General features: G+C 38.0%; 1 long non-coding RNA gene across 1 annotated transcript; it reads left to right on the top strand.

Moving 5' to 3' along the window:
* The first annotated feature begins 3759 nt into the window (after positions 1-3759).
* Positions 3760-6907, top strand: LOC110776215 (uncharacterized). Its single transcript, XR_002530061.2, has 3 exons — positions 3760-4025; positions 5209-5254; positions 6114-6907. It is a non-coding gene; the product is annotated as an uncharacterized lncRNA (long non-coding RNA).
* The last annotated feature ends 20828 nt before the right edge of the window (positions 6908-27735 follow it).

Genomic DNA, 27735 nt, shown 5'->3' with positions numbered 1-27735 from the left:
TTAACAAAGTAAAACATAGTGACCCGAGCATAATTGACTTTTAATTATATATATTCATTCAGTGTAAACAAGTTCAAACAACAAAGTATATAAATTACCTATTAGTTTAGATAAAGTAATGTTTTATGACTCAATTAAATACATACTTAAGTACTTCATACGTTATATTGGATAAGATTCATTTGTTAAAACAAGTTATGTTTCAGTTTTCAGTTAAATAAAATGCAACATAGTACTCATTATATCGTAGTTTAAATAACTCAAAAGGTCGAATTCCCAATTCAGTCGTAACCGGATCTTATTCCAAAGCCGACACTGACCTATTTAGCTCACCCCTAATTATAAGAACTTATCTTTTAAGTTTTGGTTTTTTAAAATCTAAACGACATTTAACATAAATTTTAATAAAAAAACGACATAAAAAACATTGAAATTGTGGGATTATATTTAGAACTTTTATTTTCACTTCCAGCCGACAAAGGAGTACCATTCTACCAAGACTTCTCAAACGCGAAACGCACACTTCCCTAAATCTCATCCCTTCGCATGATTTTATTTTTTAAAAAATACTCCTTAAATTTTAATTAATACTCCCTCTGTCCCAGATTACTTGTTACACTTTACTTTTTCGTCCGTCCCAGATTAGTTGTCCCACTATTTTTTTTGACCCACGCACTCTCTCATTCGATTAAAAAAAAATACCCCACTAACTCCTATCATGTACATCTACGTTTTCAATAAAATAAGAGTTAATAACCAAACAACCACATATCACCTAAAACTTTGTACAAAGGTAAGTATAACGAGTAATTTGGGACGGAGAAATTGTACTCAGTAATATATAATAATACTTCATAATACACTCCCGCCACTTGAAAAATGAGAGAAGATACAATTTAAATGTTATAATCCACATAACACCTTCCAATCCAAATCTAACCGTTGATTAATCATAATCAATAATAACCCAATATAGATCCTGCCACTCTAAACCTTAAGTACTTCAAAACCTTCAGCGGGAAAATAGATATTTTAATAATTAATCATGTGGGGACTATGCCATTTTGGTGGGTGGGAGGTGGGGTGGGTTTATGAAATTATTTGTTTAATAGGATGGTGGGTCATATAGTAAATTAGATGTATTATTTAATTAGATGGTGGGGTTGATAAGTTACTAAAAATGGCAAGTGTATCTCTTAAATAAATACGGCCGGAAAAGGCAAGTGTATCTCTTAAATAAATACGGAGGGAGTACCTTTAATTTTTTTTTATTAATGTTGTTGTTTTTATTGATTTTGCAGCTGAAACCCTAAATATTGTCATGCTAATTAAGAGCCAAATAATGTTATTTTATGCAAAATTTACTTAAAGTATGTTATGATTAATTGATCTTTTATCACCAACCAACGGTCCTACCTCTCTCCTTGTCTGCCCTGAGATTGATTTTGGTTCAATTGAATAGAAATATTGCAAATTGGTTGGATATTTTGGTTGATTTTGTAATTTGAACTTTAGGGTTATACCATAAGAAAAGGGAGTCAAACTGACATGTTCAAATTTCATATTCCGAAAATTAAGAAATCTATGATAGTAATTACTTACTTCAGAATCCTTTTGAAGCAGTTTATGCTTAAATTTATAGCCTTTAGGCGTTGCATTTATCCTGGTGGTAGGTGTAAAACGGATGTATTCACCTGGATATTAGTACTGTTTACTTGTACACCTTTGATTTGAGTAGGGAAACTTGGATATTTTTGTCAAACTCTAAATTACAGTAGGTTACATCGACTTCCACTCTGCACTTCTTCCTTTTTATTGGCGTAATGCAAATCTGTGAGAATTAATATTTTTATTCATGAATGTTGCTATTATATCCGGGATAATGAATGTGCCCTTAATGTTCTAGGCATTGAAGAAATACACTTCCCTGATTACTTCTCGCTTGAATGTCCGGTTATGATGGTCTCTGTACTGATTTAGGTTATAAGTTAGATCTTATTGCTTGGATCTGTAGTCTGATTTCTTGCTCAATTATATTGCCTTTATAGTTTCATGCAAAATTCATTTACACAATGTCAATATGTTATTACAAAATTTACAACCTCTTTGCTACTGTTTGGGTTATGTGCCACGACTGTGTGTTCCTTTAAATTACAATAGTGTGTAGATTGTGCCTTTTTGTTACTCCCTCTGTATTTATTTAAGGGATACACCTGCCTTTTCCGGCCGTATTTATTTAAGAGATACACTTGCCATTTTTAGTAACTTATCAACCCCACCATCTAGTTAAATAAGGGGGTTTTTATTCGACGTCCTATTCCGCTAAAAACGCCCTCATTTCAAAGGTAAAATTACGCTAGTACCCCTAAACAAATTAACCCCTCCCCCCTCCCTCCCTCTCCCCTTCTCTCACCTTAACCTTATTTCTCTGTTGTAAATCACCACCACCACCTCACCATCACCACCACCACCAGAAAATGCGCCACACCACCACCACCACCAGAAACCGCGCCACACAACCACCACCACCACAAACCGGACAACAACACCACCACCATCAACGCACACACTGCCGCTGTCCCCCGCATCATCGCTGCTCGACAAAACCCCAACCACCGCGCTGGTTCTGTTGCTGCGACCCAGTTACCGCGCCGCCCCAAGAATGACCCCGCCGTCCCAGCCTCCGCCTGCGTCGCGGCTGCGAGTGGTAAGTTTTTGATTTTTTTAAAACATTTTTATCCCTGTGCCGCCCAGAAATTGCGGGTGAAGCCGTGGTTGTGCCGCCCTGGATAAGCGGTGGCGTCCATGGTTCTGCCGCAGATCTTGGGTGGGTGGACCATGGCCGCCGCCACTTATCCAGGGCGGCACAACTACGGCTTCACCCGCAATTTCTGGGCGGCATTCATGTATTTTTTTTAAAAAAATTAATGTTTTTTTTTAATTGTAAACCTACCTAATTTTTTACAAATTTCTTTTAAACAGATATATGTGGATTAAAACACAAATTTAAAACAATTTTTTTCAATTAATTGAGGGTCAATTTTTTTTTAAAAAAACTACAGCTTGCCGCCCAGGAATGGCGGTACATAACCATGGTGGCTCGCCCAGAATAGGCGGCACCCACCATGACACACCCACCTTAGTTTTGCGGCTCAGCCATGGTGGGTGCCGCCTGTTCTGGGCGGGCCACCATGACTCTGTTCCTCCATTTCCAGGCGGCATTCAAGTGTAAATTTAAATTTTTTAAAAAAATTCAATCCTCCGACGAGGCTGCGTGGTGGTGTTGAGTAGTGGTGCGGCTTGTTTTTGCGGTGGTGCGGCTGTTGCGTGATGGTGTGTGGTGAAAGAGGTGGTAGTGATTGTGATATGGTGGTGAAGGAGATGGCGGTGGAGAAGGTGAAGGAGATGGCGGTGGAGAAGGTGAAGGAAGAGGATGGTGGTGGAGAGGGAGCTGTCGGACTCGGTAAATTTTATAAAGGCAAAAATGTCCTTTCATGTAAAATACGCGGACGTTATTAGCGTACGAGGACGTCGAATAACGATACACTTAAATAATCTATCTACACCCCACTCCCACCCCGCATCCCCTAAAATGACATGGTCCCACTTTTTTTACTTATTAAAATATCTACTCAACCCCACTTGTTTTATTACTTTATTTCATTCAATTTTTTTTCATAATACCCATGCCCGACCAATTGTATCTCTTAAATAAATACGGAGGGAGTAGTTGCTTTTAAGTAATAAAACCCTCCTTGTAACTCTATCTTGCTTTGACCTGCTTGCAGCCTTGCACTTAGCTTTAAGCAGTCTCACCAACCTTCTAGGTGTACATCGTCGTCAATTAATTCTCCAGCACCAACACCTGTTGTTGGCTATCACTAGTGACGTTAGATTGAGAATATTCAAAACCGGCAATTTGCATCAGTTACACTCATAATCTTCAAGAAAATACAGGGTTTTGATTTCTCTAATTATCAATCCTCGTCCAAGATCGATTTTTGAAGCCTGGGAAATGCGTCAAGGTTTACCTGTCCCCGCCCTTGATCGAGTACATTGTTGTTGTTTTGATGTTGGTTTTGCTGAATCTAGGGTTTGATTTATTTGTGAATTAAGCCCTTTTTTTTTAACTTTTGATTGAGTATTTTGACTTCAGATGCCTGTTTGTTATTTTTAGGCTTGAATTGTTGATATTGTCCATAGCTAACCTTGAATCCTGATTGAGGCAATAGGTATGATAACTGGAGTTTTCACAGTGGCTTGCAAATTCTTTTTTTTCTGGCAAAAGTCAATTAGCTTAAATTAGTATGAATTGATTGAATTTTTAGTGTAATTCTGGTGCCAGATTTGCAATATCGAACAATTCACATCAAAAATTGAAGCTAGCGCTTAATGCCATTTTACACGAGTTCAATGCCTTTTCCGTTTCAGACTTTCAGGTCAATGATTTTTGGTTAATATGTTTGATGGCTAGCGCTTAATGCCAAAATGTCTTCTTAGTATGACTTTGAACCCTCTTCTACAAATGCAAAACCACCTAATGTCGTTAGTAGCATAAATACTGATGCGTTGGAGAGGTTTGGTATTCGTGAAGAACAAAAGTTTCAATTCCTTGGAAAGTATGTGCTAGTTCAATCTTTAACCTCCATGATTATGATCCTATAACTCTTTACTTGCCTCCTCGGTTTCTGAAAAATATGACAGGTTGTCAGGTGAATATGTTAACATTTAGAAGTGTTTGGTGATATTTTTCTTGGCAATGTGTTGGCTGTTTTTCTTGGTATTGTGTTGGTCGTTTTACTTGTTTCTGTTGATCATTGCTTCTGCTGGAGATAATTAAAATTGTAAATGAATAAGATGAGTCATACAAGTAGGGACAAATGGATTGTAGTTGTTTGTGCTTCTGCTCTGTGTGACTGTGTACTAGTCTGATTTTTTATTGCTTTTGTTCTGTTTCACTGAGTGTTGTTCAGTTGTGGTGAGTTCTGATATGATTTGTTGTTCTGATCTTCGGCGTGTGATGTTCCTTTGCTAGTAGGGTATTGAGCAACAGTAGGGTTGGCATTTGAATATGGTGCAATGATTCTTGAAGCCTGTAGTCAGTATCTAGTTTTCATTAAGCTAATTGTCTCATGATGAGGACTTTGATGGCATGTGCGTGTTTTAGTGATTGTATCCCTTCTAATATTGTGGGTCTTTCTGAAACAGGCCTTTTAAATAGCTTGTTCTCTTCTGACCCTGCCGCTTCATATAGGTATCCTTCTCATTCATATCATCAAGCTACTTTTTTTTCTCTATTTAATTTCTTTTAAAGATTCTCATGCCTTGCTTTGTCATTACTGTTTTTTTTTAAAGATGCTCCTGTGTTGCCTTGTCATGACTGTCACACATCTCTGTACCTAACCGTAAGTTTGATTCTTAGAGCGTGCCTAGAAGTAGCCCTGCTATTAAATAATTAGTCATTTGAGCATGTTATCCGGACTATGTTGAAATACTCAATTCCCCTCCCCCCTAGTAGATCAGTCACTTACTTTTCTCTTTCAAATGCTTCATGTATCATATATTAGACACTCCCATGGTGCATTCATCGTTTTCATGATTAGAACATGTGTATTGTTTACACAGATTCAATTTATGGTATACATTCTCTCTCAATCAAAAACCCTAATTTTTTTACAGTATAACACTTTTTAAATTCAATTGACAGCCAGTTCAGAACTGCCTAGCCTAATTCATCTATTCCAATCTAAATCAGTAGAATTTGGGTGATTAAAATTCCAATTTCGTTTCAAGTTTCCATTATCTCCATATCTTGCTTGGTTTGCAATTAGAGCAGATAACTCTTGGTTATTCAGTTTATTGATAGAGACATATGCAGAACTGTTAAGTACCGAATTCATAATTTGTGTTGATGCAAGGGTTATCAGTTTGCTATTTTAAATTATATCATAGAATAGTCAAAGGATTTTTGAGCCAATGCCAGGTTGCCATGCTATTTAATTACGTATTGAGGAAGACAATGAAGAAAAACTGCAAATGTAAGGACATTTGGTAGGATATGTTATACAAGAGTCAACGATTTTTAAACGATATTTTTCTATGCTTCTTTTCAGGTTGAACTGGTAATCTACCTCGTCCAATCATCCAAAAGAGGCTCCCAGAAGATCAGCATTAGCAGCCACCTATAAATCGATCCTTGGGAGGTACCAAATTTCGCTTATCCAAGAACCAAGTCAGGACAAGAAAACAACACTAAGAATTCAATTTACCAAGTACTGCAGCCTCCAAAACCCATCTAACCTTCACCATTTGTTGAACTAACCCAGAACCAAAGCTGCACTGAACAATACCAAAGCTCTAGGTTCTGATCAGTCTGCTACAAGACTACGGGAACTAAGAAAATACATTCGAGCTAAACCAGGCACACTTCAGGTCTGATCGGGTCAACAGATGAAGTGTAGCCCCAGTAGTTGTGCTTGTTGGCTTGTAAATGTTTCGTTATTCCACGTCTTTTGGTTTTTTTCTTATTTTTTATCTTATAATTTTGAAATAGGAGATCTATTCAACTCGAGAGATCGGTGGGGGATTCTTTAGTCTCTCGCTGTGCTGGTTTCATAAATACGTGCTGGTGGTGATTGGAAAGTGCTGCAAAGGGTGTTGAAGCATGCTTGATGTGTGAAAATTATAGTTTGTAAAAGACTAGTTTATACAAAAGTTGACCTCAATTGACTTTTCTACTTTTTTGGTTGGTTTTTGTAGTTTTGCATAGGTAACTGGAGCTTATTTTTGAACTGTTATATCAGATGGGAAAATTTAAGTGTAACACGGGCTAATTGTTGAACTATTATAGCAGATGTGAAAATTTTATGAGATTTTCGAAATGAATGCCCATATTTGTGTAAAAGAACTTGATCTGAAGTACATGACGTGCAACTTACTGACGTGCAACTTTGTTGATTGTTTTGCTTGGCGTTGTGTTGGTTGTTTTTCTTGTTTCTGTTGTTGATCATTGCTCGTTATTCTGATCAGTTAGGCTAGATCAAAGTCATCAGCGTCTTTCAACTTCTTTAATTCATTCTCCGAGCTAGTACTAACTACATGGGCAGAATTGTTCACATCAGTTAGCACAGAAATTCTGGTTCGCATGGGCTCACTTAAGATAATAAAAGACTATGTGAACTAATAATGTCACTACCCTTTGTTTTATATGAAGCTTCACACTCTAATATGTCACTACACTTTGTTTTCTCCTCTTAAAACTACCACGACACTATACCAATAAAAAGAGTGTATTAGCTCAATTGGCAGAGCTTTGTGCAATTGCACAATGATGTAGGTTCGAATCCTACATTGGCTATAATTAATTTATAATATTATTCTCCTATTGGTTGATCGTTTACTTTAGTTTATCATACCCTTATTAATCCAAGAAAAAAAAACAGAAACCTAGCTAATTCATGAAAAATAAGTCGGAGAAATGAACAGAAGAATGTAAAAACCACGGTTACGAGAACAAAATATGGATGAAAAGCAAAAAACGAACAATAAAAATTAAAGACTTGACCTAAAATTTGTGTAATGCTAAAAAGTACTTTTTAGGGGCATCCATAAATTTCATTGATACTAAAAAAAAGGTTTTAGAGGAAAATATTATTTTATTAAAGCTAAAAAAAATAAGGGACAATTAAAATATTTTTTTAGAGGCAACCATTACTTCATTAATGTTAAAAAATACTTTTTTAGGGGCAATTTATTTTTCACTGATGCTAAAAAATATTTTGGAGGCAACCATTACCTCACTAATGCTAAAAAGTAGTTTTTAGGGGTAACTTAAATTTCACTGATGCTAAAAAAATATTTTAGAGGCAACCATTATTTCATTAATAATAAAAAGTACTTTTTAGGGGCAACAAAATTTTGATTGATGTTAAAAAAGAAGTTTTAAAGGAAACCATTATTTTATGATGTTAAAAAAAATATTTTAGAGGCAATCATTATTTCATTAATGTTAAAAAGTACTTTTTAGGGGCAACGTAAATTTCATTGATGCTAAAAAAAAAGTTATAGAGGCAAACATTATTTTTTGATGCTACTGTTTTAGAGGCAACCATTATTTCATTAATGCTAAAAAGTACTTTTTAGGGGCAACGTAAATTTCATTGATGCTAAAAAAAAAAGTTATAGAGGCAACCATTATTTTCTGATGCTAAAAAAATGTTTTAGAGGCAACCACTATTTCATTAATGCTAAAAAGTAATTTTTAGGGGCAACGTAAATTTCATTAACGCTAAAAAACAGTTTTAGAGGCAAATATTATTCCATTAATGCTAAAAGGTACTTTTCAGGGGCAACTTAATTTCTTTTGATGCTACAGAAACTTTTTAGGGGCAACCATTATTTTATTAATGCTAAAAAGTACTTTTAGGGGCAGGCTAAATTTCACCGACCCTAAAAATAACTTTTAGAGGCTACCATAATTAACTAATGCTAAAAGGCACTTTTAGAGGCCATAAAAAATGAATTGCCTCAAGGTGTTGCCTCCGTATCTAAATTTTCTTGTAGTGTAAGTCTGAATCTTGAATGCAAACCAGGTTTACTCTGGGACCCTTGAACAAGAACGAATCCAAAAACAGTACATCATTCTAGAAAACTGTTAACACTCCATTAATGATATTTGTATGCTTTCCTTTAGGTGAATGTCTCTGTTTAGTATGATATGTAATGATACAGTCACACTTTCTTTCTCCATCCAGACAACACAGTTGGAAGCCTCATAGGATATATACAGTCAGCGTAATTTCCAGACTAACAAAACACAGACAGACAGTAGCATGTAAACTTATCAATCTGCCTTTGAATTATCAACGCAACAAAACACACTAGTAGACTAAAGACTGGTTGTGTACTAACGCAGCAACAAATTCATACACTAATCACGATTCAAAAACCATCAAGCAATAACATCTGCTTCAAAGTGGGAAACTCCAGAGGAGTATAAACTTAGCTACTTAGTGTAGGGTATGACACTATTCAGTTAATTACAATATTATACATGACAATCTTATACTGAACTAACATCTACTTCAAAGTGAGAAACTCCAAAAATCTTATACTGAACTAACAAGTTAAAGGATGCTCAAGCACCCTTGAGAATTAAAATTAAAACTCTAAATTGGACACTCTTGCAGTTATATTTTTCAAGTTACAGAGGGCATCAACTCAAGAAGCTCATATAAACCTATGCAGGAGGAAAAACTACGTTTCTCATACTAGTTTAGTAAGAACTCAATATAGAAAGATCGAGTTTCTGCATTTATCATTTGGAAGTAGGAGTCTACTGTACACTGCATTTATGAAATCAAGTTTAGGAAAGAACTAAACTAAAGTGAAAGCACAGGCTCGTGACCTATGCTTAATAACAAGCTAAGTAATTTTCTTTGCACTCATTTGCAGCCTTTAACTATTGAACATATAAAAAAAACACATAAAATCCAGCCTTTAACTATTGAAAATAGAAACTACCAAAGTAATATCTAGAAAGAAAGAACTTACCAAAGAAGATATTCACTGAAGATATTTCTAGAAAGATATTTCTACCAATGACATATATACACTAAAGATGTTTCTAGAAACAAAACAAATTATCAAAATACCATATAAAGAAAGAAATCCATTCAACTGACATCAATACATATAACGTTGGAGCAAAAGCAAAAATTTAAGGCTTATCATCGCCTATGTCAAAAAAGTCTCTAGGCTTAGTCTTAATAACATGCAACCATCCTTTTTGTATCTCATCCTCAACGTAAAAACATTGTTTTGCCTGAGATGAGAAAACAAATGGATCATCATGCAAATTTTGGCCAGTGTGCATCAACTTCGAGAAATTTACACGAGCACTACCATTTGGGTATATTTTCAAACCCCTATGTATATCAACCCAATCATCACAACGAAACAATATAACCTTGAAGGAACCAATCTAATTCGAATATTTCTTGGAGTCTTCCATAATAATCTTGCCCATCTTCTTCTACATAAACTCCAGAATTTTGTGTCTTTCGAAATCGCTCGCAATCCACAGTATCAAATTTATAGCCATTGATAATGACGCTTTTAAATCTTCTACTGTGATTACTTAAACCATAGACCAAGGCTTTTCTCAACTTTCCTTCTATTGTAATATCATCTATGTTATAGGCCTAAAACAAAAAACATCCAAAAGGTTACGACATATAACCTGATTCCGCAACCACTCAGGGAACTCATTGATTATCCACCCAGTTTCAATAATTTCGTTGAATTGGCTTTGTCCAAATTGACCCTCTTGTCGTTTTGGCATATAAAGCACTTTAAACATTGAAAAAAAATGTGTTACTAAAAAATTAATAGTTGGTAAACAATAATTTAACTCATGACACTACTTACTCAAGAATAGGTTTCATCTCATCTGAATGAAGCAAAACATAGCGATGGACTTGTCTTAAACTTTTGTCATTTCGTTGAACATTTTCTTACTTTCCTACCACACGACAAACCGAATGATATAAATAGGTATTGTTGTCTAGAACACCATCTTCATTTCTTTTAGGCCGGGTGAATATGGTCTGGGCACTTTCTTAATATCTAGAGCAGAATATAATCGTCTCCCATAAAAGGTATCCTTCCGCAATTGACCCTTCAGGATGGGCTTTATTGCTTACATGAGATTTCAAAAATGCCAAGTACCTTTTATAGAATGAAGAAAGTGATTGTGAAATAAAAAGATAAAAATAGTGAATATATATTTTAATTGAAATGATAAAATAATATAAAATTGAGGCTTGAGATATTGACCTTTCAATGGGATACATCCATCGATATTGAACAGGTCCGCCAAGTTTGACCTCATCCACTAGATGAATTAGTAGATGAACCATGATTGTAAAGAATATTGGTAAAAAATCTTTCTCCATCTCACAAAGAGTCAAAATAAGTTTTGACTGAATATTATCCAAGTCATCAGAATGAATAGTGGTCGAACAAATCTTCTTGAAAGAGTCGGACAACTCCTCAATCAAGTCAATAACTTTTGTGGCATTCGATGCTCTTAAAACAACAAGAAGAAGATCTTGCATTAGAATATGATTGTCATGGCTTTTCAAATTAATAAGTTTACGTTGCTTCATATTCACGCATCTTTGCAAATTAGACCCGTATCCATCGGGAACTTTAAGCTTTTCTATGACCATTAAAAAGCGTTCTTTCTCTTCTGTAAACATGGTGTATTTAGCTGGAGGAAAATAGTCATTAACACGATTAGGATGAGATTTTGGCCAAAGATGAGATTTTATATATTTTTCTTTGAGAGCATGTCTTGCTTGCTTATCATCTATACTTTTATCCATATCTAAAAGAGTTGCTATCACATTGTCACACACATTCTTTTCAATGTGCATAACATCTAAATTATGTCTTAGCGGATTATGTTTCCAATATTCCAACTCAAAGAATAGACTTTTCTTTTTCCAAATAACTCTATTGGCTTCCTCTTCACCACCATCACCATCATCCAGCTCATCATGAGAAGTTTCACCTTGTTGTCTCTTTCTTTTCTTAGAATTTTTCTTAGATTTTTCCTTTGACTGTCCATAAACATACTTAACCTTATCTAATTCCTCCAAAATGTCTGTCCCACTTGCAGGGACCGGAGAAATACCATATTCATTTGTCCCGTCAAATAAACTACCTTGAGAACGATAAGGATGATCAATTGGAAACTATTTTCGATGCCCTGGGTAGCACATTTTTCCGCCAAACCAATATGAATTAGTATCATGGGCACATGTAGGGCAAGCTTTGTAACCTCTTGTACTCCAACCGGACAACATAGCATATGCCGGAAAGTCGTTTATAGTGGAATGTAAGGCTGCTCGCATCTTAAATTTATTTCCACTATACGCATCATAGGCATCTACACCTTCCCACAATAACTTTAACTCGTGGACTATTAGTTACAAATACACATCAATATCTATCCCAGGACTATGTTTACCCGGAATAAGCAAGGACAAAATGAATGATGACGGCTTCATACACAGCCACGGTGGCAACTTATAAGGAATCAAAATCACCGGCCATGTACTATAATTGGTATTCATTGGACGATATGGATTGAAACCATCACTCGCTAGACCTAATCTAACACTACGAGGATCTTCGGAGAATTCTACATATCTTTTATCAAAACTTTTCCAAGCCTCACCATCCGACGGGTGCCTTAAGATCTTATCATCTTCATAGACAAAATGCCATCTCATATCCTAGGCTGTTTTAGATGACATGTAAAGTCTCTTTAGCCTAGGTATAAGAGGAAAATATCGCATTACTTTAGCTGGCTCGCCCTTCTTACATATTTCTTTTCCTTTCTCACCTTTATTATTCTCCTTTTCTTTCACCGTTTTCCACCTTGATATATGGCAAACATGACACTCATCTTTTTCCGCAAATTCACCCCAATATAAAATGCAATTATTTGGACATGCATCGATTTTCTCATATCCTAACCCCAAATAGTTCACTATCTTCTTTCCTTCATAATAAGACGATGGAAACTCCTTAATTTGAGGAAATGCGTCTATTAGAAGTTCAAGCAATTTAGTAAATGACTCTGCAGACTAGTGGAACATACACTTAAGGTGAAACAAGTGTAAAATAAAGGATAACTTTGAGAAAGTAGTGCATCCCTCGTATAGACCCTCATCGACAGCTTCCATTAGTCGTTTACGCTTATCATCTTCTTCACTTGAGTTACTTGATGGAAGTTAATTATTTACCTCACAATGAAAATTAAACTCTTCGTGCATGTCAAATAAACCTTCATTTTTGTGCATGTCTTGGGATTCATTATCAGACTCTGAATTGTCAACACCAAAGGCTGCTCTTAGCAACCCTCCCATGTCATCTTGACCTATTGCATTTCCTATATCACTAGGGGTTTCAAAGGTATTTCTCCCTTTATTGAGAGGTTTATGATCCTTAATTAATTAGAAGTTATTAGGGGAGTTATATGGTGAGTTTCTTGAACTTAACTAGGAGGTTTTAATAAAGAAGTTACCTACTTGATTAGGAGGTATTAGTACGGTAGTTTCATCGCCTTTGGGAAACTGTAACTTTCTTTGTATTTGCATATAAAAGGAATTGTACATGATGAATGAAAGACAACACAAGATTAAGTTGAATCTTAACATGGTATCAACAACGTAAGGTTACGACCTTAGAGAAATTATTTTTTTCACAAAAAAAAAAGGAAAGAAAGAAAGAAAATAAGAATCACAATTCGTGAGAGATGGCAGGAGAGGATGAAGGAAAAACCAAGAAGATTGATGTATTTTTTCTTGGTTCAAATGATAACCCAGGAAACATAATCACACCAGTCCAATTACGCAGAGATAATTATGATGAATGGGCGAGAGCTATACGAACTGCGTTGAAGGCAAAGTGTAAGTTTGGGTTTTTGGAAGGGACTGTCCCAAAACCTACAGAAGAGGAGAAATTAGAAGATTGGAACACAGTGCACTCTATGTTGGTGGCTTGGCTATCAAACACTGTCGAACCAACTCTACGTTCGACTTTATCTTATTATGAAGATGTGATGAGCGACATTTATGTCGCTCTTAGCTTAGGATTTTAGTTCATTTTATTAGCATTTTATTATTATTTTCGCTTAGTTTTATCGTTTTTAGTTCGTTTATCGCATTTTGCATTAGTCGTAATATTTTCTCGTCCTGCGTAGATTTTAGTCGTTTTTGCTTAAAACGTGCCTTTTGTGCGCATTCTCATTGCGTAAGGGTCGTTTTGAGCATTAACGTGTTTATTAATGTGCCATTATGCTTGACGATGTTTAATATGATTTTACGATTTGCAAATATGCGATACGAATTAATAAAATGCTATGCGATTTAATAAGTGTGCTGCGATTTTGATAACTTGGCTATTCGTTGTTTCTTGAGTGCAGCGACGGAGCAAACCACATGCATATATGCAGCCAGCAACACACAGCTAGCAACTCACGCAAGAGCCAAAACACAGTAGCAGCCTCACGAGCATCAACAGCCTTGGGTATTGCACGAGCATCACCGTAGCTAGCTGTTCAATTGCCTTCGTAGCAGCCCAAGCTCGTGCTTTTCAGCAACTCTCTAAGCTCACCAACAAGCTCCCTTGACTCGAGCCTTGTAGCATCAAAATAGTACAGCAACACGAGCAAGAATAGCAGCCATGCACGAGCAGAATTCAGCAACTCTCTAAGCTCACCAACAAGCTCCCTTGACTCGAGCCTTGAAGCATCACAATAGTACAGCAGCACGAGCAAGAATAGCAGCCATCCACGAGAAGAATAGCGCAGCAACACGCAACAATCAGAACAATTCCTGCAGTTCTGTTCGGTCGCACAAGCCAGGCTATGCGGGCGCACAGCTGGGCAGATTGTTCACAGAATGCCCCAATTTTGGTAAACGACCGAACACACTTTGCTGTGCGACCGAACAAACCTTGTGCGACCACACACACCCTCTATTCGATCGAACACGGCTACGCGGAGATGCTTTAAATTCAGAAAATCGCAACAATGTTTGTGTGAAGTTTTTTATTACGTAATTCATTTTTAGTTTTCATATTTTAGGATTAGCTTAGAATTCTAGAGAGAGAATTAGTTTAGGGCTTAGATTATAGATTAGGATTAGGATTCTTAACTTCAAATTCTTGATTCTTAGTTGAATTCTATCATCAAATTTCAGATTTCTTTTCTCTTTCATTTGAGTTTTGTTCTTCAATTTTGTTCTTCAAGTTTGATGCAATTTCTACAACTCAAGGTATAATTCTACATTTCTTTATGATTTGTTCTTTAATTCTTTAATTGCTTCATTAATTTCGTTTATGCTTTGATTTCATGCTTGAATTCTAGAATTACTTTCACATTTTGAATGTTCTTGATTTTCCCCCAATTTTTGGATGTTTGAATTTTCTGAATGTTGTTGATTCAATTAGTTTCATTAATTCAATTAGTTTCATGATTAGGATTAATGTTAGTTTAATTTTGACGTTAATCATGCTAGTTGAGTAGTTTTAGTCTAGAGGTTAGGGTTGAAGCCTTGGGATTGAATTTGGGAAATTTTGGGGAAATTCATGATTGTTGTTGTGATTAAATGTGATTTGGTTATAGGATGTCCATGACTAATTGAGTAGTAGTTTCAAATACTAAATGATTAGGATTTGATTGGAATGCATAGTCTAGGTTTGGAAAGACATTGTGAGCCAATTTTATGCAAGTGAATAGTGGTTTCTATTATATGCAAGTTATCTAGTTTAGGATTAGGCGAAAGCTCTTCAATAGATTAGATGCTTCGCGTGCTCCATCCGAGAAGTGGCGAGCACGTCATTCGATTCTATTCCCCTATGTGCTAAGTCGTTGCATATTCATGATTGTTTTGACCTTGTTCTCCCTTTGATTCAATTTCCATTGTCGATTCCTGAAATCGATCTCTAGAATCTCTTTATTTGTTTGTATTTCGTGCTTTTCTTGCTTTCATTAGATTAATACAAAAACTCATTTTCCTTCCGAACTAGCTTTTAAACGCATTAGATTGAAAAGTCAAACATATTCATTCTCTTGGGACGATCCTTATGCTTGTCGCTATAGTCCACATAGCCGGTTAGTTAGGAGTTTATAAATTTTGTTTGGTCGGGTGGTTTTCTTTTCAACGACGGGAAATCGCCTTATCAAAATGGCGCCGTTGCCGGGGAATGACATCATTGTTTGATTTTTCATTCTAGTTCTCTAGACTAGTTCATTTTTCATTTTCTTTTTCTTTGAAAACCAAAAAATTGGCAAATTCCTTTGTTTCTTAAAATGACGAATCGATTACATTTGATGATCTTCTCTTTCTCCATGATAATTTCCTAAGCTCTTTGAATTTTGAATCTCCAAAATCATTGGTTGAGAGGCTCCTTTTCATGAAGTATCTTGAAATTCAAGAAGAGCAAATAATAGATTCTAGTTTGAATTCATTTGAGGTCATGTCCCAACGAGTTGTAAAAGGCTTTTTGGGAATCTCTAACCTAATTCAAGAATCTATAAAGGATGTTTCGTGGAGAAGAGATGAGTTTGAGGCTACATTGCCACCTATGATGCATGACATTGAGGAGTTGAGTATCAGAGAGTTTGTTCCTACTCGTTCCTCTTTGAGTGAATGCCTTGATGATGGTGATGAAAATTTATTTGCTCCTTTTTGCCTCGAAGTGCTTAAGTCGATTCAAATTGAGGAAAAAAGTGAATGTGCCAACCAAAAACTTTTAAAAGTTAATGAAGGATCTTATGTTGAGATTTCTTGTTCTCTTTGTGATGTGAGTGAAGTTATTTGTGAATCTCTTGTTCCCACTCCCTTCCCTCATTCCCCATTCCGAAAGAAGAAACTCAACATTTATCCTTCATTTTCCATCTCTTTTCCCTTTTTGTCCCATCTCCCACCGCTTGAGGATTCTTTTTCCTCTATTGATCCTAATGATTCTCCTTCCCTAAAGGAGCATGAAGAAGGGAGTATTGAAGGAAATAATGCCCTTGGTCCAAGTATGCATTTAATGTTAAGTCTAATAAATGCGGTTCAGTATTAATTAACAAGTTAATAATTCAGTGAGATCAAGTGAGCTGAATGCCTAGCTAGATGCCGCTTCAGTTCAAGTGGAATTAATGATATTAATCCACAGCTTACTCTTGACTGAACCCGTAGGGTCACACGAATAGTACGTAAACGGATCAAGTATTTAGTGGCATTAAATACTCCATCTATGGATATTCGGAATCGACGGATCTTGGTTTCAGTGGGAGCTGAGATCGTCACAAGCAAGAAATGAATTCTCCGGAAACGATGATATTTCCGGAAACGGAAATATGGATCGTATCGGAAATATAAATATTATCCAAGTCGTAGATGTTGCCGGAAACGGAAACATGGTACGTATCGGAAAATATTATTGGAAATGGAAATATTACCGGAATCGGAAATATTGCCGGAAACGAAAATATTGTCAGAATCGGAAATATTATCGGAATCGGAAAATAATTCCGGAAACGGAAATATTAAATATTTGTTCGAAACAGAAATTAATTCCGGAATCGGAAATATTAAATCTTGTTCGTATCGGAAATGAATTCCGGAACCGGGAATTTAATCGGAAGCGCATCGTACGAATTAGCATCGGACGAGGCTTGCTAGACGAAGGCCCAGCACGAAGCCAGGCCCGCGCCCAGCAAGCCGAGCGCCCAACATGGAGCTGCCACAGCCTCGCCAGGCCCAGCGCAAGGCCAGGCCCAGCAAGGCCTTTGGCGCGCGCACGCTGAGCGTGCTGTTGGGCTGCGAGCAGCGACTGCTCGTGTGGGCCGCAAGGCCTGCGCGGGTGGTACGATGCTCGTGGCCATACGATGCTCATGTTCGTAACGAATCCTAATCCTATCGGAATTCGTGTATTGATTAAATCCTAATCCTAATAGATTAAATTTATTATTTAGAGTTCAAATAGGATTCTAATTAATAAATTCAAATCCTAGTAGGATTATAACTCCTTTTCCATACCTCTATAAATAGGTGCCTAGGGTCATAATTTATAGATACAATTGAAGTATTCAAAGGTAAGATCTTCAAGAAAAATCAGCCACTCTCTTGCCCCTATTTAGCCGAAATCTATACTACCTTAAGGGCGATTCTAGTTGGTCAAGCTTAAGGCGGATCCGGACGTGCTGTGGACTATCTACGGAGGGACGACACTTGGAGTCCTAAAGACTTGTTCTTGTTCGGTTCGGGCGCAGCTAGGGAGGGCACGCAACAAAGTGTATGTATCTGAATTATGCTAAATGATTATGTGTGAATAATATGTTTCCTGGCTTTATGGTTTTTCCGCATGATTTATGTTTTGTCATATGTATCATAACCTAACAGTGGTATCAGAGCCTCTTATTATTTTCATAATCTAAATTGCATAAACATGGTTAAATTTTACAAATTGGCAAAGAATTAAAAGGGGTGATTAATTTTCATAATTGTTAATTAATTGCAAATTGCGTTTATTTAATTATATGTACGCAGTTTTTCGGCAGTTTCTTCGTTACTCATCCAAATCGAGTGATTTTTGTGTCAATTCCGCATGCAATAGGCATTCTAAAATTTTGACAAAAATTATATTTTTCGGCCGAACCCAGAATTCCCAAATTCGAAGCCTAACTATGACTTTTCGGAGGTTTTAGTTTTTCGAACGCAAAAGTTTGTAAATTTAAGATGTTAAATTAAATATTTGCGATTCTTGTTGATAAATCTTGAATCTTTGATTGACCTACTGTATATGTTTAACAAGTTTGAATGCCTAGCCTTGTTAATTATACGACCTAATTTGTAATTATGATTAATTTGTTGAAATTCGAATAATTTAGAATTGATTTGATTTTCATAATTAATTAATAATTTAATTAGGTACCAATGATTAAAAACCACCATAAAAATTGTTAATTTGTGTTAAATTTTAAATTTTTATCACCTAGATTTGAATCCATGTTAATCGGAAATTAATTGATTAATAAATTTTCGACTTTTCGCCCTAAAATTATGAAATTAATATGATTTATTAATTTGTCATTAATTTTGGAAATAAAAGTTTTAATTTTTTATGCAATTCGCTCATAAAACTTGCACGCACAAAGCAATGGATACTACGTGTTACCCTTAAGGGCTGTTGTATAGTGCGGGCATGCGACGACGAGCAAGGGAGCTCGTCGCCCATGCGGTACGAATGCAGCAAGCAAGGCGAGTAGCACGCGAGCACAAGGCAGCAGCCCTGCCGTAGACACCTACTTTTGTCCCCATTCCCGAAAGGGAAGGTTCGATGATGAGAACATAAATCTCCACTTGACAACGCATCTCCTATAAAATAACGAATCTCAATCACCCTCTTCATTTCACCCGAAACCTGCTATTTTTTGAAACCTGCTATTTATGGACACCTGCTAAAAATAGTAACTGCCGTAATGGGTAGTTGTTAAAAGTGGCAAGTGCTAAAAGATAGAAACCTGTCAGAATTAGGTGTTGCACTCCAACATAAATCCTAAATGAGATAGAGATTACGAGAGAATCCTATTCCTAATATGATTCGAAAATAAGAGTCACGTATTAATTAAAATCCTAACGAGCCTAGAGTTCGTAACGGGCACAGACGCATTCCGTCACAAGGTTAATACGCACTAAAAGACTCGATTAAGTCTGAAACACTCCGGATTCTAGGAATCCGAATCTGACTAAGAAAACAGCCCAAATCCTATTTTCAACGCCTGGCTCTGGGCACCGAAATCTTCGGCGCCCAGGCCTGGGCGCTGAAAATACCTGGGACGTGTTATTTCCTAATTCCTCGTGGATTAGAGTTCTACAATTCTATCTTTCCACGAACTCTTTTCTATAAATAGGGCCCTAAGCTCGACGTGAAAACAACAACACACAATTATTATTCTGAGTATTGACTCTAAACCCCTAAGCCTAAGCCTTACGCTGCAAAACTGATCACGCGTTCTGTCGCAATCGATCCATAAATCGAACAGAACGTATCCTGTCCCATAATTTGAGATTCGTTAAATAAAAGGAGAAATAGCAAAGTCAAAGTGGTTAGTTTTCTGAGAACCGTGACGCACCTCTCAAGGGTGCGTCGTAATGTGTCCCTTTTCTATGATTTAATTGCTTTCCTCGCCCTTTTATGAACTGTTAAACTAACTAAATCTGATTGTTCGATCACGCCTAATAAATATGATATTTTTGGGAAATTGGATTATCATGCTAGGTCCCTTAAAACAATCTAAATCAGATAATTGCGCTCGATCTAGTACTATATGTTGCATGTTGTTAAAATCAACTCAGATTAGTTTAATAGTTAACACATGTCCCTTCAATTATTTATGCTGAACTAGTAAGGATATCTTGCCTCTGGAGTTATCGTAGAGCGAGTATTCCTCTCGGTAGTTGCAGTCCCCCGAACCCTCAATCTCTACCTTGCGGGTGTATGTTGAGAGATCCCCACACCAGGGATCACAAGGGAACCTACGGCCGTCGTGGTCAAACATAATTGCACTCCCTTTATGTCACGATAATCGGGTTTTGTCAGTTTTTCTCATTGTCGTTAAAAACTGAATGGCGACTCCTATATTACTAGTCAATTGGGTGTAAACACACAGGAAATCCAATTACACTTGATTTGACAAAAGAAACGTCACACCCACGAGGGACAAGGTCACGCATTAGCCTCGTGCTTTTTTCGACCCCTTCACAGTGGCGACTCCACTGGGGATAGTGAAGGAAATACTCGTGCTCGTAGGTAATCAAAATAGCCGAAGGGTGAAACGATCCTACCCCCGCGTTTATTTCCCCATCAAGTTGGGACGACCTGAAAATCAGCATATTAATGTGAACGGACAGAACCGCATAACGAATCTTGGCTCCCTTGGGATGTTTCATCTCTGGAGTTGGGACTAAGGATACCCATCGCCAACCGGGGGGTGCATACGCATCGAATGTTGTCCACTCGGCACTTTCGCTAGTAGTACACCCGTCCCAAACACAATCGCTCGCCCATTAGGTCCCTCTCATCGGTGCATGCCCCCTTGGCTTACGTCGTGATTGGCCTCTTGGGCGAAATTCGTCTGTTGAAGGCACTACCTCGACCGGGGCATGTGTTGGATCTGCGATAGAAGCGGTACCAAGCCAGGCGCAAATACTACCCATAGAAGCCTATCATAAACTACGTGACAAATTATTATCTTGCCTCATGATATAATGTTAGTTATGTGTAGCGAAATACGTGATTGTGTGTGACAAATAATGTTAGAAAACCAACGACCTTAAAAAATTGCCCAAACATTCATAAACCAATTGGCCGAAGAGTTATACCAAGATACGTGTTCCGCAACCCTGAACGATCGCCACAAAAATAAGCGACGCTCAGGAGAGCCCGTAACGAATCCCACAACGCTGCACAACGCGTAAAGGACGTTATTAGGCAAGCACGCAAAATTAAGTCGCATATACAAAAAAAATATACGCGAACAGAACACGAGCACCAGTCAGGGACGCATTTTCAGCGCCCTTGGCTGGGCGCCAATATTTCTCACGCCCACGCTGGGCGCTGAAGTTGCTTCCTGGCCTTTTGGTCAGGCACAGCAGCCTCGGTGCCCGTGCATAAAGTATACGTAGCAGTAAAGAAAATTCATGAAAATTGCTGCGAGGGCGTATGAAAAGGCACTCGATTCTAAAAGCGACTTGTAAAAAAATAAAATAACTCTTTGTGTCGTTGTTAGGCCTCCTATGACGACAATGTTCGGCTCCAAAACCGAGCACGCTAATCGAAATAACCTTGAATGTCACATGGGCAAAGTATTCAAAAAATAATGTTCGAATAAAGTCTTCAAGAAAAAAATAAATGTTCAAAAAAAAAAAAAAAATCCGAGTCTAGACTAGGCTATGCCAAAGTACTATCCAAATCCTAAGTCTTAGTTATCTTATCCATAGAATCGGTCCTAATGCTTGGTGTCGTTCTGCAAGTTAAAAGGTTAAACCATATTGAGTCTCCCTTCCTAACATTTAAATCAATAAGCACCCATATGTAATTGTCATCCCTTGCTAAGAATCCACGGCCTCAATACTCTCTCACCAATAAAAAGAATATATTATAGTATTTGCAAAATGGAAACAGTCACATTCTGAAAATCATTCCCCCATAGTCGCACAACCCCCAAAGTGAACCTAAGGTGTCAATACCATTGTCAAAAATTATTAATGGCCTCAAGGCTCATGATCACATTGGGTCACGACTATCATAGTCCTCTCGAGTCACTCACTCCTTGAAATACTCCTAAGTACGGACTAAAAGATTTTCCATGAATGCAACATGACGAACCATGAAAATACCCAAACCGGCATGCCATAAAGCTACCATTGGGGTAAAGCAATACACACTAAGAGAGAAGCCGCACTAATGATTCTAGTCTTGCAAAAATAAAAATTCGATCTCCCCAACTAACTACCTTGCCAACATTAAGCAAAATGGCGCATGACAAATGAACACCCAAGGGTTAAAATCTAAAGTGTCAACCAACGAAAGTTATGGTCCAATTAGCCTAAAGTCTGAAAGTCGCTTGGTCAAGCATTATAGGCTTACGCCACGTCATCATTTTGAGTCTAGGCCACCTCCTTGTATTCCTACACGGGTTATAATCAGAAAAATCAATGAAAGTTCGAGTCTAAATCACAACTTCCAATTAAATCCCGAAAACTGGAATCTGAAAAGAAGCAAAAAAATAATTTTCGATGTAATTCTTTCGTTAAATTTCAATAAAGTAAAAATAACATTTTGAATCTACGCTATTTGCACATTTTAAGAAACGACTAAATACGCTTGCAAAGTAAGACAATCTAAAGGTCCACCCTAGGCCTGCTAAAACTAAAGGTCCACCCTAGGCCCACTAAAGTTAAAGGTCCACTATAGGCCTACCAAACGAGGCTCACTCAGTCTCGCCTCGTGACTCAAAGACCACAACCATCTACCTTTTAGCCCAAATATAAAAAATTTTGAAGGATTTATGTTGGGAAGAAATCCCAAGCAAAAAGAAAAAAAAGAAAGAGAAAAGGGAGAGCGAAAAGAGCGAGCCATGAAGTACTTAGCCCGTACCTCCCAAAGTGCGGAATTTACCCAAATAGACGAAGGAAAAGATTTGAGTCAACCAATCCAAATCATACATAAAGTTCTACGATGTCTACCCTTCCCAATCCTTATGTTCTTAGACGCCTTCGCTCTAGGGCCCCTGTTCAGCTCATTTAACCCATCCATGTTCTCATTTCCATAACCCAAGAAACCATTACCTCGACTCTTGTTCTTGTTCTTGTTGTCAACTGCAAACCACGTACGGCCATTGACACGTGCGTCATACCCAATATTACACCGCCGTTAGCATAATGACCATATACCTTGTTTGGATACATCATGTTGATATACCCTTGAGCCTTCCCCATGCTACTCATTGGCCTTGGTTGATGTAAGCTCATGACCCTAGCTTGAGGCTGCAAATTGTGAGTCATAGCCGATGTAATCCTCATGCTTGACCAATACAAACCGTCTTGAGTCACGAATGAAAAAGGAAGACAAATGAAAAGTACAAAAAATAATAAATAATAAAAAAGAAAACTTTGCAAAGCGCCTTTAAAAGTTCGTCTAAAAAGAAAAAGAAGCATTTAGCGCACCAAAAAAGATCCGCCCAGAAGTCATTTTCAGCGCCCAGAGCTGGGCGCCGAAATCTTTAGCGCCCCAGCCTGGGCGCTGAGTCTCTCTGCTTGCTAAAATTTGTCCAGAAGTACTCGTCATTTTATCCGCACATACACGGAACAATAACGAACACTTGGGGGGGTACAACACGTATTCAGATATACGTACCACCAAAAAAATACATGTACTTAAAAAAATAAAACAAAATTTTAACTTACGGCATAGCGGCAGATTAAAATAATAATAAACTTCACTTATTTCACCCTATTTCAAACATTACGATTCCACTCGAACGTACTTGTTTAAAATCAGCATTCTAAGAAACCATTTTCTAGGCTAAGAACTACGCAAGACCTGATTCCAAATTAAATCTATTTAAGGCGGATACGTAGGCAATCCATGATTCGGTCCAATCAATTTGCAAAATGTCAAAGCCTATAGAATAACAAGAATAAGAAATAGAGTCCCTTATTGAAATTTAAGTACTTTCAATCCAAGTCGAAAGAAAAACTTAAGTCAAAAGAAGAATCCAAGTCATCAAGATGCCAAAATTAATGAGCACACATCGAAAAATAATAAGGGCACGTACCCTTGCCAGAAGGAGCACTCACACTCCTAGGCACTTAGCCAAGACTCAAAAGATCACTTTGCCTCAATTGAAAGGGGGCTAGCGCAAGCGTCCATGACCTCTAAAGTGCTCGACTTAACCTAAAGCGAACTAACTCACTTAAAGACCTTCTTTTACCACTAGACATAGTCGTTCGCTTAAAGACCTTCTTTCACCACTAGACACAGTCATAGTCGCCAACAAGTAGTAAAGGCAGTAAGCTTGCAATGAAGAGGATTGTTCTACGGCATCACCCCATCGTTCCTTCGAACTCAGGGCACCCGATCATGGTAATTCGAATGCTTGCTAATCCCCTTTGAAAAAAATCAGACATTGTCAATAGGACTTGGCACTTAACCAAGGCTCACCCTACTCAGACATATGACACGGGCATCTAAAATCGAAATCTAAAAGCATCATTAATGGGAAGACATAATAGCAACTGGGGGCTAAAAAATTAAAATGAAAGGGCTAGGGAAAGAACTAAGTATACCTTGACCTTTTGTACAGACATACACCAAGTAAATCTAAATCAGTTTGAGAGCGGTTTATATTCCCGCAATTCTGGAAAAGATGGCCCTAAAAGCCTAAAAACATATGCCAAACGGGCACAAGTAATATCTTGACGCCTGCACCCTGGCTTCCAGCAAATCCTTAGACAGCATTCCAAAAATCGTAACAGTATTTTGATTCACTCATGTAATCCTGTACGAACCCTTCTATAAGTCAACCTACTTAGGACACCTCGGATTGTACACAGTAGGACTCGAATTTTAAATAATTTTCAAATGATTTTTAAAGACTTCTTCGAACATAATAAAGTGTCGTTGGTTTAAGCTAAGTATGCGTTTATCTCGATGTTGCAAGTGAGTCAAAAGGATTTCTAAATATGATTATGGGTAAAGAAAGGCACCTAGCTTTTGGTCAAGGCATACTTCGACATGTGACTACCTTGACCATGGCGATGTCGCATAATACGACATTTACAAAAGAAGTAGCAAATCACTACTCGAACGTGCCTCGCACTAAACGAGTCTGGTTCAAACTATTCATGATCCATGTCACCATGAACGCATAAAAACGTATGCGAAGCATTATAGCACAAAGCCAATCCCGTAGCTATAATTGGGGGCTTGAGAAAAACACTCTAAAAATGCTCAAAATGATGATTTTATCGCAAATTCTCGACGCTAATGCCATACATACGTCATAGGGGCACAATCCTAAGGTTTGATCGTGTAAAACGAACCTTAGAATGGCCACAACCCCTCCCAAATTCTAAGCACTACTTAGAATATATAAAGTCACCCCACTAACAAGGGTAACTGAAAATCGCGAGTCACCAAAACTCCGATCAAACTACTGCACCTAACACTCGCCCTATAAGCGCCTGTTACACAGTCTACGTCGTTCCAAAGCAAAAGCGAAAGAAAAAATCAAGGATAAGAACTGTCAAAATATACCCAGAAATCATTTTCAACGCCCAGAGCTGGGCGCCGATATCTTTAGCGCCCCAGCCTGGGCGCTGAATCTTTCTGCTAGCCAAGTTTTGCCCAGATATAAAAATAAGAAAGAAACACCTAAGAATCCTCGCATCGAACGAAGTAATAAGCCGTGCAAACCCACGCAGAAGGTGCTACACTTGTTCGAGCACCTGAACAAGGCGTAACGAAGTACTCCAACGCAAGAAATAATAATGATATCCCAACACCTGGAGAAATATTCTAATACATGCGGTTAGGCCACACAAGCCTACGTCGCACCATAAGTTCAACCATCCCACGGTACAAGTCTAAAAAAAAAGAGTGAGGCATATTGCACTAATGCGGGCACGACCAAGAGCATGTGTAAAAGAGGCAAAGACTACTTATCGCCCAAATTCAAAATGCAAGCCACACGACTTCTACATTAAGAATTAAAGGTAGAAAAACATTACCTACCGCGGAAGGGATAGCTCGCACCTACACGAGCGGAACCCCAAGGCATCTTTCTCAAAAGAACCTACAAAATCGTACGCCAAAAGGAAGCATCCCAACATGCATACTTGGGGGCTCCAAGCTACGAAACAACCATAGAAAAATAAAAAAAATCTCGAAGCAAATGTTTGAACAATCGAAAGGGTACGATGTTTGAGCCCACTTCATGAATGGGCCTGAACCCTATCAAGCTTCTAAGCAAACTATTCAAAATCAGTCATTGCTCAAAAAAAAAATGATTCAAGCAAACTGATTAATGGACCGCACACAATGGCCATTCTATGAACGCTCGTTCGCACATGCATATCATCATTCTAAGTATCGAACATTCATGAACGCGTTCAAAAGGAAAAATATACAACAACAAGAGCGGTCAAAGTCTTACGCCTCAAGGTATGTTCCTCGGGTCATATAGACTCGCCCAACTACCGCAATAACTGTACGCCTTAAGAGCAACAATTCCTTAAAATAATCGCCCCAAAGCGACAAGCACCGTAGTCCACCAATCGGCTACGGCTTCTCAAGAAAATTATCACGTTCCAAAAACAAAGAAAAAACAAAAGAAAAGAGAATACATAGAACTTCCAAGTGAAATAAACGAATGAATAAGAGGCCAACTGTGTCATCAAAAGACCAGCCCAAACAACACTTTCAACGCCCCACCTGGGCGTGAATTATTTCAACGCCCAGGCCTTGGCGCCGAAAATGAACCCAGGCTCAAAAAGGCCTTAACTTCTATTGGGCCCTGCCGTATCCATTCGACTCGAAAATTGCCGATTTCCTTACTGAAAGTCGCACCTCACGACTTTGTCAAGAGTAGCTCACCACTACAAAGATCGCTCGCACTTACGAGTACAATCCCAAACATGATCAAGGACATCACGAATTGCGTATCCCCAAGGAACCCCTTTGACAAGAAATGACCGTCAAGCACGAATGCTTGGGGGCTCGAAAGAAAATATATATTTCAAAAGAGAGTATGAAAAGTTAAAACAATATTCCCAAACTACGCTGTACGAAGTCCCGTGTTTGGATGTCTCAAAAAATAAAACCAGTTTACGACCTCAAGACAAAGGTCGCCGTTGATACTTGTACGTGGTTCTCGATCAAAGACCCAAGTGGTGGAAAAATCGAGCCATAAAGACTAGCTCAAAACCACGAAAGAAGATGACCACAAAACAATGGTCCGTCTAAGCACGTCGTCAACCCACATTCAGGTTACAACTAAATCCGAGCATCCCTCGAAAGAATTCGCTCCTGCGAGAATGAATAAGAAAAGAAATTCTCAAAGAAATCACAAGAACAAATGAAATAGGGACTTGCCCACCTCAATCGGGAAAGATCGCGCCACGAACCGCGCGAGTTCCAAATAGAAAAACAAATTCAGGGACGTCCACCCTCAGCGGACATGACTCGCTCACCTTCAGCGGGCAGGGTCTGCGTCACTAGCCGCGCAGATCCTCAGTTTTCGAAAAATAAAAATCTTCAAAACAAAAAAACAGGCTCGCCATCTTCAGCCGGCGGGGTCTACGTCACGAACCGCGTAGGTCCTTATTTTCAAACAAATTTCAAAACAGATTCGTCCACTTCTATCGGACGGGGTGTCCACCCTTAGCGGATAGGCTCGCCATCTTTAGCCGGCGGGGTCTACGTCACAAACTGCGTAGTTCCTTATTTAAAAAAAAACAAACTTCAAAACAGATTCGTCCACTTCTATCGGACGGGGTGTCCACCCTTAGCGGACAGGCTCGCCATCTTTAGCCGGCGGGGTCTGCGCCACTAACCGCGCAGGTCCTTAGTCGCTGCAGCGATAACTTTTTCTGGTTTTCCGTT

Source organism: Spinacia oleracea, chromosome 4 (genome assembly GCF_020520425.1).
Source record: "Spinacia oleracea cultivar Varoflay chromosome 4, BTI_SOV_V1, whole genome shotgun sequence".
Lineage (NCBI taxonomy): Eukaryota > Viridiplantae > Streptophyta > Magnoliopsida > Caryophyllales > Amaranthaceae > Spinacia > Spinacia oleracea.
This window is presented reverse-complemented; position numbering and strand designations above follow the sequence as displayed.